Raw genomic sequence first — 21319 nt, 5'->3', positions numbered from 1 at the left:
CTCGCCTTTTAGGAAGAACCTGGACATGAACCAATATTTAAGCTTTAAATACTTTTTCCTGAATGCTTGGATGGAATTAGTATGAGGAAAGAAAGATTAACCCTTCTTGTTAGAAGCCAAAATGTTATAAAATTTAACCCAGATGAGATTAGAGCAGAAGGAACCTATGAAGTGAAAAAGGAAATGGGCACAGAGCCCCCAGTCCCTGGGCTCAGCAACAGGTTTTAAAATAAATCATCTGCTTTTACATCATCCATTTTTCTATCTGTATCTTTCCCCCCATCCCCTGCTAAGAGTCATCATTCATCACAAAGAATTTTTAAAAGTGAGGGGGAAAAGTTCACCAAAATTAGCCAACATATCCACAAGGGCTGACATTATATTCAGCAATCCATTCTCATAGTTCCCCACCACTTCAAAGAAGTTGGAAGGGGTGTCTTCTATCTCATTCCTCTTCTTTAGGCCCAATTTTGGTTATGATTTTGCAGCATCAAGTTGGGATTGTTTTGTTTTTCTTCCCTATTCTCATATTCCCTGCTTCTTTGTCCTATTGCCAATCACATTTCGCCAAACCCCAAGCCCGGATCACTCTCACCATCTGCCTCCTCTTCATATGCTGCTGAATGGAACTGGAGGAAATCATCCTGAGCTTCCTCCCAGCCCTGACATTCTAGGCACTAAGTTCCATTTCATCCTGAACATCTTGTGTTCTATGGTTCTTTCAAATTCTGACATTCTGTGTCCTAAGGCCTCTTCCAGCTCAGAAGGCCTGATACTTTCTTAAAATTTGGTCTGTAAAATAATTCAGTTAATTAGTTAATCCTAAACTTTTAGGTACTATAGCTAACCAGGGATCAAAGCCCAGCTCCGCTCCGGTCTCATCTCCTCCAAGAAGGCTTTCCAATCACCCCCAGCTCATGATGATCTCTTCCTCCTCTGAATTCTGATAGCATTAATAGTCTACCACTAATTTGGCCTTTATAAGATCAATGAGCATTTATTAAGCACCTCTTATATGCCTGGATCTCTGCCACATCCTGGGGATAGAAGGACAAAAAATTAAAGTCCTCTCTTCAAAAAACTTCCACTTTACTGGGGTGGGGGAAAATAGGAAACAAAGCACAAAAGATATGCAAAATAAATACAAAGCAATTTCTGGGGTGGGGAAGAGTGTTACAACAGCAAGAACCCTGGATGGCTTCTCATAGAAGATGACATTTGAACTGACCTTTGAAGTGTATTTGTCCTTCCTTGCCAAAGAAGACCACGCCATCAAAGAAATGATGACATGACTTGCACTTGACTTTGTTTTTGAGTGAGGGAGGGCTGTGCAGGTCACCAGCCTCACTTCTCCTCCAGAGCCATCTGAATCCAGTGACCAGATATTCATCAGGATGACAGGAGATGACCCAGGATGAGGCCATTGGGGTTCAGTGACTTGCCCAAGGGGACACACCTAGTGAGTGTCAAGTGTCTGAGGTGAGATTTGAACTCAGGTCCTCCTGACTCCTGCACTGGTGCTCTATCCACTGCACCACCTAGCTGCCCCAGACCCTTGAAGTAATGTTTCAAGAGATGGATGAGACAATGAAATGGAATGAAATAGAAAAGCATGAATTAAATGCTTATATAAGATGTTTGCTGTCCATGTAAGTAAATAGGTCCATGTGGGCTGTCAACATGTCACTATTAGAGAGGCATGATTAGATAGCTCTGTAATCTTATTGGTACCTTTCCAAGGGAGATTGAAATTCCTGCTTTGAGAAGAGCAGCAGAAGGAGCCATGAAGCTGGCCACTCTGAGATAACGGAGTAACTGGACTAGAATTATATGTATTTTCTCCCTTAAATGTCACTTGTCTAAGAGCATGATTTTTAGGTTCTATTGAGGTCCTTAACTTTGTTATTGTTTGTTTCTTGGTTATATTTGTCTAGGTCTGAAAGGAGTACATTAAGACCTGCCACTATTGCCATTGCATTATCTACTTTTCCTTCCAATTTGATTCACTTTTCCTTTAGGTAATAAGATACTATATTATAGGTGTGTGTATGAAGTATTGATATTTATCTGTTATCTATGGTCCTTTCAAACATAATGTAATTTCACTGTTCATCTTCTTTAACTTATCACCACTTATTTTAACCTTATCTGAAATTATTATTGCTACTTCTGCTTGTTTTTGTTCAAATGAAACACAGCAGATTTTCCCCAAGTTTCTCATTTTAACCTATGTCAATTTTTGTGTTTCATAGTGTTTCTTGTAATTAGCACGTTGTATGATTCTGCTTTTTAATCCATTCTGCTATTCTCTTCCACTTTATAGGTGAGTTTAAGCCATTCACATTCATAGTTATAACTGTTGCTTGCTTTCATCCTATCTCCTCATACTTTTTCCTCTCTTTGTTCCTATCTCCTTCTTTATAAATAAAAAGCAGGTAACATAAGAGAGGGATTTTACCTGACAATTGTGATCTTATAAGTGAAATGCTTCTCTGTTTCCTCTGTTTTAGCTTTCCTCTCTGTTGTAGCTCTCCTTTTTTCTTACTCCACCTCCATCCAGATTTTTACTCTTTCTTTCTTTTTCATCCTCCCTTTATGTTCTACCCTCTAACATTTCAGTTTATTATAATAATGACTTTTCTTTTATCTATCCTCCCCTCTCCCTTGACCCCTTTCTCTTAATTCTTCTCTATCCCTCCTTTGTCCTTATTCTTTCTTATTTCACTTTTGAGTTTAATGTATTTCTTTCCCAAAATCTGTATGTATGTATTATTGTATGCAATCTTCCTTCATCCAATTCAGGTAAAAGTGAGATTCATGGATATCTGTCCCTTTTATTCCTTTTATTGTGGACATCTATTCACTTCTACTGTACAATTGTGATTTTCCTCCTTTCCTCCTCAGTATAGTCTCTTGTCCCTACCCTTTTTGTTTCCCTGAGACCATAAAGCAGGAGAAAAGCACCAACTGAACCTTTATCATTTTAACCTTTCTTTATGGTCCTTAAAGATATTTGGATTCCGAGATTTTTTTTCCTTCTCTCCCCCCCCCCACCATTTACATTTAAAAAACTCATCCTCTCACATTGTCTTTCAATTAAATAAATTTTTGTATTTTTTTCTGTTTCTCCTGGTGCCTGCATTTCCATTTCTAAGTGTCTATTCATTTCTAGCCTTTTCATCAGGAATATCTGAAAATCCTGTATTCTATTAAAGATGCATTTTTTCCTCTGTAGGATTATACTTAATTGTCATTGGTAGGTTATCCTTGGTGGTAAATTTATACCTTTTGCCTTTTGGAATATCATATTCCAGGCTTTCCTTTCCTAAAATGGAAGCTGCCAAGTCTTATATAATCCTTTTTGTGGCTTGTAGTAATTTTTCTTTGACCTGGAAACTGGGTGTCAGTGGTGATGTTCCTGGGAGTTTTCATTTGAGGTTTCTTTCCAGAAATGACTGGCGAATTCTTTCTATTTTCACTTTGACCTCTGGTTCTATGACTTCTGGGAAATTTTCATGTATAATTTCATGCAATTCCATTTATAATTTCATGTAAACTTTTATCATTTATAATTTTCTGAAATTATAAATATAAACTTTTTCTGATTACAGTTTTCAATAATTCTTAGATTGTCTTTTCCTGACATGTTTTCCAGGTCAGTTGTTGTTATTGTTCTATTTCTTAGAAAACCTAGTCTAACTCCTGCATTTTACAAAGAAAGAAACTGAGACCCATAAAGAAGTGATTTACTCATGGTCCTATAACTAGTTGGTGTCATTGCAGGGATCTGAAGTCAAGCCTTCTGACTCCTTTCTATTATGCCCCATTTTCCTCCTTCACAGTCTGACTTACATTATTACTTAAGTTGCCAGCATGTATGTCTTATCTCTCTAATTAGACTATAAACTCCTTGAGAGCAACAGCTGTATGACTTTGTATTTCCCATCCCCCACCAAAGACTCCTTCACAGAATAAGTGCTCAAATGAACATTTATCAAATGAATTAAACTTGGTTATTGAAAGTGACTTACTCTGAAGGAGCTGATCTCTACAGGGAAAGAATAAAAGACAATAGAGTGAGAGACAGCCACCCTGACAGTTGCTGCCTTTGTTTCTCTCCTGGGTCATAAATATTCTACCAAGATTCCTCTAGATAATAGAATGGTTGGTAAAGTATAGTAGGAAGATCCTTGGTGTAAGAGACAGGAAACCCATATTCTAATTCTCTCATTGTCACCATTTAATTATATGACTTTGGACAGATAAGTTCCCCCTCTGACCCTCTTTCTTCTCCCATACAAAAATGAGGGGATTGAACTAGAGGTTCAATCTAGTTCAGTTGGACTAAAGGTTCTGTAAGGTTCCTTCCCACTTTGTGATTCAATGAAGTCCACTTATGTTTTAGTCTATAAAGGCTTAGGGGATCACTTGTAACTGCCTTTTTGCCTGCAAGTTCTCAAATTCATAGCTACTCATTGCCTTTCCACTTACTCTATTAGTAAAAATTTTAAATCACCATTGAGAATTACACACACACACACACACACACACACACACACACACACACACACAATTGAAGTTAAGTTAAAGTCCATACATACATATGTGTGCATATGTAAAAACTTTGGTTTCTATCCTTCCATTGCCCCTCTTCTACCATGAGGAGTTCTATTTCAAGGAATGTGATAATTGATCTCTATTTACGTATACTTTAGTTAGCGATGTTGTCGTTATTCAGTTGTTTCAGTCACGTCCTGCTCTTTGTGACCCATTTAGGGTTTTCAAAGACACTGGAATGGTTTGTCATTCCCTTCTCCAGTTCATTTTACAGATGAGGAAACTGAGGCAAATAAGGTGAAGTGACTTGCCCAGAGTCACACAGTGATACGTATATCTCAAAAATTATCCCAATAATTCAGTAAATGATGGCAGTCCATTCCCCTTGATGGAATGGATGGGCTTCATTCATTTATTCATCCGTTCATTCAAAGATGAAGTGTGGTACAGTAAAAAGAGCAAAGTCACGAGGGACCCAGATAAAAATCCTAGCTCTAATACTTAATACTGTACTTGTATAATCATATAAACATCAAAAATACAATAATTAATATTTGTCATATGAGGTTCTTGTGAGAAAAATATTTCTTAAATCTCAACATGACATCAAAATGTGAGTTATTATTCAAAAAACACCGATTGACCGCTTACTATGTACAATAACCAGTTCTAAGCACTCCAAAGAATGCAGTACAGAATAGGACGCAGTTCCTGGCTTCCCAGAGTTTACTAATCCAGGAGATAAGGCACATTCACTAATTACTATAATTCAATATAGAATGGGATTGGCACCCTAGAGTACCACAGAGGTCAGAGGAGGGAGGGAGTACATCCATCTGGGAGCTAGAGGAGAACAGAGAACAAGGAGGGTTTCATAAAGGAGGTGGTATTTGATCTGAGACTTAAAGGATAAATAGAATTTGTACAGGGGAAGATGGGGAAAGATGATGTTTCAGGAAAGAGAACTAGCATGAGCAAAGGTGTGGAGAAGGGATTTCTGAGGCACATTCAGGGAAAAGTAAATGGCTGGATTTGACAAGAGCAGGGATGGGGAACCTGTGGTCTAGAGGCCACATGTGGCCCTCTAGGTCCTCAAGTGCGACCCTTTGACTGAGTTCTGTGAAGTTTGGATTCGGTCAAAAGGCTGCATTTGAGGATCCAGAGGAAAGTTTGGATTACATCCAAGGGCTGCACTTGAAGACTTAGAGGCCACATGTGGCCTCAAGGTCACAAGTTCCCCACTCCTGGCCTGGAACATGGGATTCACATAGCAGAGAAAGCATTATGTAATGATTACAAAGAACAGTCTTGGAGTCAGAGGACCATATAGTCTGAGTCCCTATTGATGCTAGCTGTATGACCATAAGTAAGTCATTTCCCTTCCTCTGAACCTGTTTACCTCTCTGCAAAATGAAAATACTTGTCATACCTAATTCATTGGGAGGGATGCATAATTTTGATGATGATGATGATATGGGGAAGTAATTGGTGAATATAACAGTATGAGAAAGTATGAATGCTCCATTGGAGGAAATAGATACAGATCTATCAAAGTATTTTTACATGATGGCGGATATACTTTGAATAGTGGATTCAGAGGATCATGTAATTTTAAACTGGAAAAGACCTTAAATTTCATCTATATCAGTGCCCTAGTTTTACAGATGAAGAAACTGAGGTGCAGAGAAATTAAGTAATTTGCCCCAGGTCACACAGTCATGCATTTGAACTCAGGTCCTCTGACTCCAGATAAGTCGTACTGCAAGCTCACAGAGTGGGTAGATTGGGGGCAGATTGTGAAGGATCTGGAATGGCAGTTTATCACAACTCAGTCATTTCCCCATGATGTTAATAACTCCTTGAATTGAAGGCAATTTTGAAAAGCTCTCCGTGGTTTCAATTACACACTGCATTCTTAAACTGCGGGTCTGGGTTTTTATCACCTAGAATGTACGTCTCTAGAGAGTCCCTCCCTGCTGTGCAGATGCGGGCTTCTTAGCTCTCCATTCCTAAAAGAAAAGATCTCCTGTAGAAAACCTTCTAAACTTGCTGCACTGGTCTCATGGCGAGTGCGAGGTTATCGCTGGAGAGGCTAATGGGAAAAACAGATGGTATGGGACATGTGGACACCAAGGGGCTAGCTTGGGGTCCTGAGATCAGGGAAAGAGTGATAGAAGAAACAGACTAAGAAGTAAACCAGATTTTCCAAATTCCAGGCATAGGACAGCATCCAACAGCCAACTGGAATGCAAAGAGACTCTGGGCGGGAGGCAAGAGAGGCCTAGAGGTATTTGGGAGTGTTAGTCACTCTTTACACAAACATATCATAGAACGTCGGAGCTGAAAGGGGCCTTGGAATCTCGACTCTGCTGTTTCCCATCTGAGAGACCCTGGGAATGAACCTTAACCTGTTTAGAGGAGGAATTTCATGTGGAAGGAGTGGCAAGGCCAGTGTGGCTGGACCAGAGTAGAATGCTTGGGGGACAATATATCTTAAGAAGATGGGGAAGGTAGGCAGAGGCCAGGTTGTGAATGGCTATTCATGCCAAACAAGGGATTTTAAATTCAATCCACTTACTACAGGATGGACTGTGCTATGTATTAGAGAGACAAAGATTAAAAAAAAAAAAATCACTGTCCTCAAGATGCTTACAAGCTCTCAGAAGTAATATGCACACCCATAAGTAGATGACAGCTAGGTGGTATCATAGAGCATAGAATACTGGCCTTGGAGTCAGGAAGACTCATCTTCATGAGTTCAAATCCAGCCTCAGATACTTACTAGCTGCATGACCCTGGGCAAGTCACTTAATCCTGTTTGTTTCCATTTCCTCATCTATAAGATGAGCTGGAGAAGGACATGAGAAATCACTCCAGTATCTTCACCAAAAAGCACCCCAAAAGAGTTGTTGTTTGGTCACTTCAAGTCATGCTTGACTCTTCATGACCCCATTTGGGGTTTTCTTGGCAAAGATTCTGGATAGGTTTGCCATTTCTTCCTCCAGCTCATTTTACAAATGAGGAAACTGAAATGTCTTACTCAGGGTCACATAGTAAGTGTCTGAGGTGGGATTAAAAGAAGGAAATGTCAAACTAGTATCTCTAATATCTTTGCCAGGAAAAAGACTGAAAAAGATTGAACAACAACAGCTTCTTGACTCCAGATCTAGCACTCTATCCATTGTGATGCCAGCTGCGGGTACAGGTCTTATATTTCGTTATTATAGGGAATTCCTGGTGTGGAACATTTCTCCACTGATACAGATTGCCAATTTATCTGCAGCTTTGAACCTTAGGGAGTTGCCTGGAACACTCAGAAGTTAAGTGATTGGTCAGTTATCAAGAAAACTGAGGTCCTGCATTGGAGGTTTGCCTCTTCTTTCTATGTTGTCACATCAGTTTCCTCACTCTCACCCTCTTTGCTCCAGACTCAGAGGAAAGAATAGATCCTCACTGCACCAAGGCCAGTTCCTTTACCAATCCCTGGATCCCCTCCCCTTCTGTCTCCCTTTGTCCCTTTCTTCCTTCCCTCTCTCATTATCAGCTGAAGTTGATCTATCCACTGGCTCCTTCACTACTACCTACAAATATTCCTAGATCTCCATCCTTAAGATCCTTCTCTTGATCTTGCATTCCCCTCAAATTATTGTCCTTTCTCTCTATTCTCTCAATAAAGGCTTAGAAATAACATTCCACACTCCTACTTCATCACTGCCCAATCACTTCTAGAAAGCTCAGAATCTGGTTGTCACTCAATAAAAGCAATTTCCTCTGAGGTTACCAGCATCCTACCTGTACCCACCATGTCCTTTCCCAGCCCTCATACTCCTGGAGTCTCTGATGCACTGGACCCTATCGACCATTTTCTCACCTTGGACACTCAGCCCTACCTGGGTTTTGGCGGCACTGGGTTTTCTTCCTAAGTGATGATTCCTTCTCAGTCTCCTTGGTGGAGTCACTATCCATGCCCTAGTACCTTCCTTTTCTCTCTTTATACTTTCTTATGAGTTCATTAACTCTGATGGATTCATTTATCTTTTCTAGGCAGATAAGGAACAAGTAGGGAGTGCAATGGATAGAGTTGAGGGCCTATAGTCAGGAAGATTCATCTTCTCAAGTTCAAATCTGGTCTCAGATATTTTCCAGCTGTGTGACCCTGGGCACATCACTTTACCCTGTTTGTCTCAGTTTCCTCATCTGTAAAATGAGCTGGAGAAAGAAATGGCAAACCATTTTGAAATAAAAGAAAACCCTAAATGGGGACATAAAGAGTCAGACACAGACAGAACTGAACAACAACAAGTCTGATCATTCACAAATCTGCAAATCCAGGCCTTTTAAATTCCAGTCTTCTCATAACCAATTGCCTGCTAGGTATCTCTACTTAGATGTCCCATTGGCTTCTCAGACTCGCCAAATCCAAACAAAATATCAAGGACATCACCATCTTTCCAGTTACTCAGGTCATCTTCAACTCATCAATTCCACTACTACTCCCCTCCCCCATATCCAATCAGTCGTCAACCTGTTCTATTGTACTACTCTATCATCTCTTCTGCCTATCTCCTTTTGTCCAACTACATGTTTACCACCCTAGTTCAGGGTCTGAATTATTGTAATAATCTTCTCATTGGATTCTCTGCCTCAGCTCTCTTCCCTCTTGGATACTTTCTCTACACCAGCAACTAGCAAACTACAATCTGTGGGCCAAATCTGACCCATTGACTGCTTTTGTATGGTCATAGTTTGCTGGTCCCCTACTCTACAGAACTGCAAAAGTAACATTCCCAACATGCATTCTGGCCATGTTATCCTCTTGGTCAAAAAGCTTTGATGACTCTCTAGGACCTCTGGTATAAAATAGACTCCACTGTTCAGCATGGAAAGTCCTTCCCAGTATGATTTCAACCTATCCGCCCCAGCTGATTTCACAGAGCACCCCACCCTGTACTCTGTGTTCCAGTCAAATTGCCCTATGATTTGAAAAACATTAGAGATGAGCGGAACTGTAACCGGAGCTCCATCATCCAGGGAGGATGTGCTTCAACCCCATACCTCTTGGTACAATGCCAGCCTGCCTAGGACACGCAGTACAGTTTCCCCATCCCTGTGGCTTGTCCTGGACTGCCACCCCCAGGGTTTCATGTTTGTGATCTTTCTCTTCCAGGGAATTGTCCTCCCCACCACCTCCATGGCCCTCGACCTCAACCAAGGTGCTGGTAACCATTGGTCATGGTTCAGGGGACCAGACTAGACATTTTGGGTACTGAGAAAGCCCCTCAATATTTCCTCTTCTTTCATCCCCATTTAACTGAATCTGTTCCAAGAGTAAGAATGTTTAATTACAGTTTAGCAGAGGAATATGCCAGAAGATTATGAACAATATCACTTTACAAAATAGCAAAAAGTGGTGGAGAAGAAAACAGTTCTACAGAAACCTTTGTGTGAGATCCAGCTATGCCTGATTAATTCAAAACCATTTATCAGTTACACTGGAAGCAGGTTGGAGCCTTGCATAACTGGCTTCCCCCTTGACCTTTCCAGTCTTCTTACACCTTATACCTTCCCCCCTCCTGGAGGACTCTTCCATCCAGGGACACTAGCCTCCTGGCCATCCAATGAACAAGACATTCCAGCTCTTGGCTCCCAGCATCCTCTCTGGCTGTGCCTGGAACAGTGCCTGGAACATCCTCCTTGTCTACACCTCCCTGACTTCTCTCTCTTCCCCCAAGTCCCAGGTAAAACCCCACCTTCTACAGGAAGCTTTCCTGATCCTCCTTAATTCTAATGCCCTCCCTCTGTTGAGTATCATCAATTTATCCCATAAATAAATACCTTGCTTGTCAGTAGTTGTCTGTATGTGGTCTCCCCCATCAAACTGGGAGCTCCTTGAGGGCAGGGACTGTCTTTTGCCTTGCTTTGCATCCCCAGGGCTTAGCACAGAGCCTGTACATAGTAAGTGCTTAATAAATGTTTGTTGACTGACTAACTGATTAACTACAAGCAGACATGAAATAGAACAGCTTTTCTGGTTTCCAGTAAGAATTAATTCTGCTCTTTAAAACTAACCCTTATTTAAGCCCTTAGTTATACGCCTTTTTATGTTGTTCCAATGTTTTAATCTTATGTTCTCAACTAGACTCTAAGTTGCGCAAGGGCTGAGCCTATGATCTTCCCGGCATAGGGCTGGGCACACAAACATTTAATGAATCCATTGATTTATAGAGGTTCATATTGGTAAGGGGAATTCATTTCTACTATTCCTTTGTTCAGAAAAAAACTGGGAGGTTTGCACAAATTATGGGCTCCTGTGGTACCTATTTATTCTCATTTGCTCAGAGGTTTAAATTTTTGTATGCTTAAGTGTTCCCTAGCTGCATTCCTAGTATTTAATTCTGCCTATTGAAAGGGGCCCCAGTAGACCTCCCAGAATCATATAACTAGGACTTGAAAAGTGAGACTTTGTCCCGGGTGTGACCAAATTTAGTGGGCATGAAATTGGCCTTGGAGGTGTGAGGGGTTTGCTTAGTAATCCATATTCTGGAGGGTGTTAGAGAAGCCAACATTCTAAGCTTCTCCCCTCCTCTAGGATCCAGGAAAGACATCTCCTCCTACTTCATTGATTCTAATACCTTGAGCATCTCCAACCCATGCCAGGGTTGTAAGAAGGATGGGCATGACTATGGGGAGGGCAGGAAGCACCTAGTCTTCAAACCTCTTTGCCAAGGAAGAGCTGGGAACTTAAACATAAAAAGGTAGGGATAGGATTGACCTGCCCCCAAACACTGGTCTCTAGTGAGGGCAATAGCTATGTTATACCCTGTCATACTGGTTCCCTCTACCAGTGCCCACCTGCCTCCCACATGAGACATTTGAACCAGAAGATCCTCAGAAGTAGATTCCTAGTAGCCAATCTCAGCAGGGCGGGATAGAACAGGAAATCCTTAGGGCATTAGGAGTACTACCACAAGAATCATTCATCCTCTCCTGGTTCAGATGAAACCTGTAGTGAGAGGAGAAAGAGGCACTTTGTTTTACATGTTGTACCTCCTAGTAGAATATAAGCTCTTTGAGGGCAGGGCCTGATTCACTTTTATCTCTGTATTTTTATTGCTAAGCATAATGTCATCTTGCGCTTATTAGGAACTTTAAAATGCATACTAGGTCATATAGGAAGCTGCCGGATGATCTAGCTTCTCCCCATCCCTAGTGCTAGCGTCTCAAGGGTCTCCTGTCTCCCCTCTTCCCCAAAGAAGAATGCTTTTTCTCCCCTTTTCCTCAGGTAAAAAGATACATACTTACAAATGCTCTGGACAGCTCCTTCTACATAGAGGTTCTCTTAACTAACCAACTAGGGATATTTATAGAGTCTAATCAGAGACTTCTTAGGCCATAAATATAAGCCATAAAATACTTCATTTACATATAGCACCATTTTAGCTAAATCTCAATTTTCTAGGATTAACCCACTGGCAGAATCAAAAAAATTGAAGGTTGGAAGGTCAACTCCTCAGCGTGATTGGAGTTAATTACTCATATGGACCAATTCTGTTTGTCCCTCCCCAAGCTTCAGAAAATTAGTGCTTAGGGTAGATGGGTAGGGCTGTCCTTTCTCTCAATGACTCTTTTCAGTCTACTAACAGCAACTCAAATTTGTATAATTCTTCCTATGTATGTATATACATACAGCTAGGCAGCTCAGTGGGTAGAGTACTGGGTCTCAAGTCAGGAAGACTCATCTTCCTGAGTTCAAATCCAGTCTCAGACATGTACTAACTGTGTGACCCTGGGCAAGTCACTTAATCCTGTTTGCCTCAGTTTCCTTATGTGTAAAATGAGCTAGAAAAGGAATGGCAAATTACTCTAGTATCTTTGCCAAGAAAACCCCAAATAGGGTCACAAGGAGTTGGACATGACTGAAATGACTGAACAACAAAGTTAAATTAGAAATGGAGACTTACTTGTCTTTATGGCTTTGATTTCCTGTCCAAGTCTTCTATTTCCTTCCTTCACTATAAGTAAAGGGCAGCTATTATTCCTCCACTGACTGATCTGCTTATAGTTCCTCAATTGATACCTTAGAAAACATTAAAGCCTTAGATGAAGACTTTGAATTCTAATAGAGAACCTGGGAGGAAGGATTTGGGAGAAAGGGTTGGATCTGTGCCTTTCCTGGCCCCTGAAATCCCTCCCCTATTCTCCCTCCACATCTTGCCCTCCAATTGCCTGGAATTCTCATGAGAGATTTGGCACAGATCATTCTATTTTCAGAAGAGGACCGAAGCCCCCTTGCTCAGAGATACACAGCTCTCTTCACATATCGAGTCTCTTTCTAATTAGTTCAGCAACAGAGCTGCCTAATCCCCTTAAACAACTTCATTTCAATCAGTTTTATGTCTTACTATATGGCTCATGTAACCAGAGTAGAGTTCAAATGATCCAAGAGGGGATCAATGCTCTCTTAAAGCCAGCCTGACCTGCTCCCTAAGGGCCAGTTCCACCCTCTGATTGGCTTTTTTTGTAGGCTATCCCATCCTTCATGGAATACCTTCTCTTGTGCTCTCTGCCCATCTAAATGCTCCTTTGTCCTTGGAACCAGCATATACAGGGGAGAACACACTGCTTCTAGAGACAGAGAACCTGGCTTTACCTCCCTGCTCTGACTCTTAATATCCATGTCACCTTGAGCCCATGCTTCAGCTACCTCATCTGTAAAATGGGGGGAGTGGGGGTGGATCTAAGCGGCCTCTGAAGGACCTGCTGGCTTTTCTCCTGTGAATAAACTCAGACTTCAGCTCTTCTGGGAAAGCTCTTCTTGACCAACTCACCTTCCAGAAAACTTTCCTTCTTCTAAATTCTGGTAATGCTGTTTGTCTAGATCACTTACCTAGGATTACAAATCCTAGGATTTAGAACTGGAAGCATCCTCATGAAAAATATGTTTCAGGTACCACCCTTTCTTTCATTTTACAGATGGAGAAACTGAAGCCAGATAAGTTAAGGAACCCAGGCAACGTGTCACAGCTATGTAGTGAGTGATAAGGAGTTGGACTCGAACTCGTATCCTTACTCCCTGGGACTTATTTGATACTTACGTTCTGAATGGTGTATGTTTCAGCTCACAAACTATACTGCAAACCCCAAGAAGATATAATAATAATAGCAATTAATAGTAATTGTTTAATAATAAACACCATTTAATAATAATTTAGTAATTGTTTAATTAATAGTAATTATTATTTTGACAACAATAGCACATTTATTTATTGCTTCAGTGTTGGCAAAGTATTTCACTATGCTGTCTCATTTAATTCTTTCAACAACTCTGTTAATTAGGTGCTATTATTATCCCCATTTTACAAATCAGGAAACTGAGGCCAAGGGAGAGGAAAGGACCTGCCTAGGGTCTAATAAGTGTTTGAACTCAGATCATCCTCTCTTTAAGTCAAATACTATCCACTGGACCACCCAGCCCATAAAGCCTGGGCTATAATTCTCCACAACCAGTTGCACGACCTCCGCCTAGAGTGGGTGTCTGAAAAGTACTTCCTAACTGATTGACTTTTTGTGAGTCCCTTAACTACAAAGCAGAGCTCATTTGTTTCCTATTTCTTCTGGGGCTGAAGGTGATTATCACCCAGAAGAGCCAAGGCAAGTATTTGAGATTTAATAGGCTTATTCTCCAGTGGTTACATCCTGTGCAGAAATGATCCCAGCACAGAATGGTTAAGATAAAAGTACATAGACTCCTGAAAAGGTAGGTAGGTTGTGGAAGACCTTGAATTGAGAAGTGTTTAATGAGCATCTGTTCTGTGCCCAGGCTCTGTGGCCAGGCACTGATACACAGAGACAAACACGAAGGGCCCTTCTGCCCTTTTGGACCTTACATTCTATTAACACTGAGTACACAAAAGAGATGCAAAATAAATCAAAGTAATTTGAGCATATTGGGAAGGCATCTGCCCCTGAGGATCAGGAAAAGGCCCATATAGAAAGTGGCCCTTGGGCTGAGTTTGAAAGGAAACTGGGAATGCTAAAAGAGAGCAGTGAGAAGGGAATGTATTCTAGGCAGGGGGTACAGCCTGTGCAAAGATACGGAGGTGGGATACGGAACGTTGTGCATGAGAAACTACTCTATTAATGAATTTGGACTTTATCCTATAGGTCACTGGCTCCCAGTCACTAAATGGTAACCACTGCTGTCTATGACAAAGGAGGAACCACTGGCAATTTTTGAGGGGGGAAGTGGAAACCTGAATGGATGTTTAGAGCTTAAAATGAGGGAGATTTGAGGTGGAAGAGAATGGAGGCTGTAGTTCAGTAATGTGAAGGCTGATAGTCTAGCTTTAATAATGGAGTAGTTTGCTAAAGAGAAATCCCAAAGTTGTCCTAAGATAACTTAATCATTATATAACATTAGTGATGATTCCCCCTTGATTTCCTCTTCACTTCCCTGACCTCCTTCAAGTCCCAGCTAAAATCCCATCTTCTATCTTCTGATTCCCTCTAGACCCTTCTCTCTCTTAATTGTCTCCGATTTATCTTTTACATATCTTGTTTGTAATATTTGTTTGCTTGCTGTCTCTCCCACTGGAACTCTGACAACTTCATTCGTCTTTCACCTTTCTTTCTATGCCAGCACTTAGCCCATTGCCTGGCATACAGTGGTCACTAAATAAATGTTTACTGGCTGACAAAGCACTTTTCTTACTTTTTGATGTAGGTAATGTAAGTATTAGGGGCAGCTAGGTGCTATAGCAGATAGATCACTGGGCTTGCAAACAGTAAGACTCATCTTCATAAGTTCAAATCTGGCCTCAGACACTTATTAGCTTTGTGACCCTGGGCAAGTCACTTCATCCTATGTGCCTTAGTTTCATCATCTGTAAAATGAGCTGGAGAAGGAAATAGCACACCACTCCAGAATCTTTGCCAAGAAAACCCCAAATGCAGTCATGAACAGTCAGAGATGATTGAAATGACTCAATAAAACTAACCAAAATATAAATATTACCACCTCATTTTATAGATAAGAAAAGGGTAGCTCATAGAAATTACTTACCCAGGGTCATGGGTATCAAGCTATAAAGTTTCAAAGTCAAAATTTGAACCCCAGCCCCTTATTTGAATTCCAGGGTACTTTCCACCATAGTCTGCCTTGTTGCTAGACTGAACAGAGCCCTAAGAACTCAGGATGCCAGAGCTGGAAGGCACATTCTCAACCCTGTCATCTAACAGCCTAACGTGAGGAGCTGATCTGCCCAAGGTCACAGAGTGACTAAGCAAGGCCTGGATTAGGGAGGTGGCAGAAGGAGAGGAAGGGAGGTCCTGGAGAGACAATCTTAATTATTGTCCCATCTGGGTGGGGAACCTTTAACTCTCCAGCCCACTTCATCCAAGCGCTTGGCAAGGTGGCTAAAAATAAGTGTCTATCGGGTTTACTCTGAAAAGACAGAGAGCTCAGCCAGGCTGTCTGCCAGAGGTAAAATCAGGCAGGTGGCTTGGAATGGGAAGGAAGGGAACGTGGGGAGAGTGGCTGTGTTCATGCAGTTCAGGCAGGTGAGAGATTGGGAGGAAACAGGATTTTTTCTCCTGATGACTGGTAGTTTGTGGTTGTATGGGTCTCTGCTTCCCTCTCGTGGCCATTGAGAATAATGTAAGAACTTTCCTACAGTCACCGAGCCCTAGAATGCATACACAGGGGGTTTCTTTTGATCTAGGGTCACAGATCCAGAGCTGGGAGAGACATTAGAGGGCATCTTGTCCAACCCTCCCATTTTTTGGTTGAGGAACTGTGGTCCAGAGAGGGGATTATTTTCCCAAAGAGACACAACTGGGAAAAACAAACTGCACAAAGTGAAATTTTAAAAATCAAATCTTATTACCCTTTTGATTCATGCGATACAATTGTTGATGTGTTCTTGTAGGGGAAAGAAATGCCTTAATAGACTGAGTTGAAAACTCTTGGAGAAGGATTACGATTACTTCTTGGTGGGGCATTAAAATGTCCAGGTCAGAATCACTCAAGCAACCCATCAGCAAGCATGTATTAATTTAGTACCTTTAGTTATTCATTGTTTTTTAGTCCTGTGTGACTCTTCCTGATCCCATTTTGGGGTTTCCTTGGCAAAGAAATGGGAGCGGTTTGCCATCTCCTTCTCCTGCTCATTTTACTGATGAGGAAAATAAGGCAAACAGGGTAAGTGACTTGCCTGGAGTCAAATAGCTAGTCAGTGTCTGATGTCCGATCTGAACTCAGTTCCTCCTAATTTTAGACCTATTAGCTCTATGCACTTCACCACCTAGCTGCCCCTTGAAGTCAGGAAATTTGAGTTCAATATTCTGCCTCCGATACTTATCAGCTGTGTGTGACTCTAGGAAAATCGGTTAACCTCCCTTAGTCTCAATTTCCTAATATCTAAAATGGAGATAATAATAGTACCAACCACACTGGGTTGCTGTGAGAATAAAATGAGCTAACAAATGAGATAAATAAAGCATGTTGCATGCCTTAAAGTGTGGCATTAATATTGGCTATTATTATCCTCCCTGACCATACAGTTCTTCAAATTGGCTGCTTAGGACATGACCTTAACTTCAAGTTCCCTTCCCTACTTTCCCTCCCCTGCACTGAGTTGTAGGCTGGAGAGATAAAATGATTAGATGGAGAGGTTTTGACCTAGCATAAGAATCCCAATTTCAAATGGCTGTGCCTAGGAGAGGGATTGGGGCAGCCAGGTGACACAGTGGATACAACACTGGGCTTGGAATTAGGAAGACTCATCTTCCTGAGGTCAAATCCAGCCTCAGACACTTACTAGCTGGGTGAGCCTGGGCAAGTCACTTCACCCTGTTTGCCTCAGTTTCCTCATCTGTCAAATGAGCTGGAGAAGGAAATGGCAAACCACTTCATCATCTTTGCCAAGAAAACCCCAAATGGGGTCATGAAGAGTCAGACAGGACTAAAACAACTCAGCAACAATAAAAGGACAGAGTTTAAACTGTAAGACTAGAAAAAATTTTAATAATAATTAATGATAAATCACTAATAGCATTATTAATAAAAGTCATAAAAATTCTGAGCCCTGGGGCAATTTTCAGTTGCAGAGTGAGGCTTTCTAAGTGATAAGATTCCATTCAGTCTAATATCTATTGACTTTCTCTCTTTTTGACATTCTCTAAAGACCCTGCCCCAGGACTCACAGAAAATTATCTTTATCTAGGAAGACCATCATTACAATCCAATCAAGAAGCAAATGCAGATGAGCACAGAAACACTTAGTAGTTGGCAAAGTCGCTCCTTTGACTGGAAGGATAAATCAAGAGGCACAACCCCAGAATGGAAGTGGAAGGATGGGGATAATGGCTCGGTCCCTCCCTAGTGAATTCTCTTAATAAGCCCAGGAGTGAGCCAGGGAAAGAAGAGGGGGTGAGCGGCTGCCAGCTTTGGGGGCAGCCCTCTTCTATAGCTTCTTTCATTGGCTGCTCTTGCTAATGGAGTGGCTGCTCTCTGAGTCTCTCAGCACTGCAGCTAAAAGCTCTTCTCTCCAGTTCTGAGCCTGGGAAAGCCTCATCTCTTCTAGGTCTGGGCAAAGGCTGTGGGTCTCAGGGCCTTTAGTCACTTGCTTCCCCGCCCCTAACCTCTCCCCACCCCAAGGCCAAGCCATTTCAGACTTCTCTAAATGATAGAGATGTTTGAACTGAGCCCTAAGGAAAAGGATGTTTTGAATGAGCAGAGATGAGAAGGTGGTGCATTCAGACTGAGGAGTGGGTTTGGGGAAGGGAGACACATGATAGATGTCCTGTGGTCCAATCTGGTTGGAACACGGAGTATGTAAACAGAAGGAATAGGAAAAAAGCCAGAAAAAAAAAAGAAAAGCTTGGAACCAGACAGTGGAGGGCCTTGAAGACCAGACTAAAGAATTTTTATTTTGTTTTATAAGCAATAGGGAGAAATGGATGATTTTTGAAGAGGGGAATGACACAGTCAGACTTGTGTCTTAGAAAAAATTATTTTGGCAGGCATATGAAGACAAGACAGAAGAGGAAAGAGATAAAAACCAGAGAGGCTATTAAAATACTCCAGTCAAGTGAGGATGAGGGCCTGAACTAGTGCTCTGGACTTTGCGATACTCACAGAAGGTGTTTAGAAGTTCATCGTGGGGAATGTTCGTAGACAGAGTGTCCCAAAAGTCTTAGTGCGGCTCTAAGGCTCAATAGCTTTTTGGCAGCTATGTTATCCTTTGAAATAGTTTATTTGTATTTATTTAAAGAGTTTGTTGATATTTAGAGTTTAGGTATCTATGGCACATTTATATTTATGGCTTATTTAAATAGTTTCCATTTGTAGTTTATAGATATAGTATATTTACGGCTTATTTATTGAAATGGTTTGTTTTCTTTAATAGCTTATTTGTATTAGTAGTTTCTCTAAAAGAGTATATTTACAGTTATGGTTTATTCAAAGTTTAATTTATTTAAATAGTTTACTTATATTTAGAGCTTACGCATATACATATAGCACATTTATATTTACGATTTATTTATTTAAACAATTTATTTAATTTATTTGGATAGCTTATATTTGTTTAATGGTTTAAGTTTTAAACTTCAGTAGCTTAAAATTGCACTAAGATTTTTGAGACATGCTGCATAATAAACTCATTCAGAATCTAAGCAATTAGAAAGTTCACATAGCTGGGCTTTTTCCATGGGTAGAGCCTGGGGTCTTGTGTAGAAAGGGGGCTATCACTTAATCACTATTTATTAAATGCCTGCTATGGACTGGGCACTGTTTAAAGTATTGGGGATACAGACAGGAGAGTGAGATTAGTCTAGGCTCTCAACAAACTGACATTCCCTGTTTGCAAGTAAATGATGGGATTGGATCTATTGGTTTGGATGTGTGATTTCATCAGGGTGGGGATTTCCCTGGTGAGGAACCTCTTTGCCAGTGCAGGTATACCAGGGGTGGGAAACCTGAGGCCCAGAGGTAGACCATGGTTCTGCAGCTCAGGATACTTAGTCACTCAAGATACTGAGTGGTTAATGACATTGCCAAGGTCACAGGGCCAGAGGAATGACTTGAACCCTTGAAGAGTCCTGACTTTGAGGGCTGTTTTCTATCTGCTGCTTCATGAAATATGAAATTTTTCTGTCAAATAAATAAGTTGTGATGGGGAGGAGAATGGTGGACAAGGGAAAGAGTCAAGAAATCCTCTTAAAGGAGTTAGCATTTGGATTGAACCTTGAGAGTTCCAAAACACAGATATGGGGAGGGTGAGCACGCACAGCGGCTCACTGGACAGCCTCTGTAAAGAAATGAAGGTGGGAGATGGAATGTTATGGAGAAAGAACAGAACAGAAGCCCAGTGTGGCTAGAGCTCCTTTATTAAAAACTGCAGTTCTCCTAGGTGGTACAGTGGATGGAGCTCCAGACCTGTAGTCAGGAGGATCTGAGTTCAAATCCAGCCTCAGCCATTTAGTAGCTGTGTGACCCTGAGTAAGTTACTGTTTGCCTCAGTTGACTCATTTGTAAAATGAGCTGGAAAAAGAAATGGCAAACCACTCCAGTATCCCTCAAGAAAACCCCAAAGGGGGCCGTGGAGAGTTGGACACAACTTAACAGTAACAATACAACTCCTAGTGATGGGGGGAGTAAGAAGGAGACTGAGTTTGGGGAGTCAAGAGCCTAGATTTAGCTTTAGAAATGCTGAGTGATAATAATACCTACCAATGATATAGCATCTTAAGTTTTGCAAAGCACTTTACAAAGACTATGGCATCTGATCCCTCAACACCCCCTGAGAAGTGGGTGAGATCAATGATCTTCATTTTACATACAAATCAACCGAGGCAGACAGAAATGAAGTGACTCACCCAGCTAGTAAGAGGATTTGATGAGTCTTCCTGACTCCAGGCCAGGCTCTCTAACCACTATACCCTATAGCCAACCATCATAATAGCTAGCTTTTATATTTCACTTTAAGGTTTGCGAAGCACTTTACAAATACTATCTTGTTAGATCCTCACAACAACCTTGGGAGTTAAATACTGTTATTATATCTACTTTACAGATGAGAGTTACCCAGGGTTGCTCAACTAGTGTCAGAGTTCAAATCTGAGCTTAGATCTTCCTGACACCAGGTCCAGTGTTCCATCTGGGGTTCAGGGACCCTCCAAAGACCTGAGTGCTGGACAGCATCATCTGGAATGAATTCATGGACTCAAGCATTCTTTTGTTCAAGTTGGCCAAGGTTTATTATAATGCCAATATGGTGGGCAAAGTTCTTTAAGGAACTTGCATTCCTTAAGGAATCTGCAACTTAACAGGAATGATGCTAAAGCTTATATAGGAAAAGTATCGGATTATCTGGCAGATATGCTAATTAAGTGATAACTTACAACCTTGGTCATTTGCATCGTTCACTACTGGAAATGAGGGGAAGGGGTTTCTCAGGTATTTTTGGTCTGTTACGTCTGTAGCAAGAGAGCTTTGAGAGTTGATGTCTATAGCTTGACCTCTGGACTGAATATGATAACTTTGGAAATTAATACACGATAATACTGTGGTTACAAGATAGTCCTGTTTTTATAAAAGAATTTCTTCAGAGGTCAGCTTGTTCCTGTGATGGGGAAAGATAGCTTGTTTTACTGAGTCATACTGAGGCATAGTGTTCTTGGGCTGGGGAGAAAACTGTCAGGGATAGAGTTTTGAGCCTAGAGAGAAATGTGACCTTGGAGCTGGGGTCCAAGCACAAGC

The sequence above is a fragment of the Notamacropus eugenii genome, chromosome 1 (genome assembly GCF_028372415.1).
Source record: "Notamacropus eugenii isolate mMacEug1 chromosome 1, mMacEug1.pri_v2, whole genome shotgun sequence".
Lineage (NCBI taxonomy): Eukaryota > Metazoa > Chordata > Mammalia > Diprotodontia > Macropodidae > Notamacropus > Notamacropus eugenii.
This window is presented reverse-complemented; position numbering follows the sequence as displayed.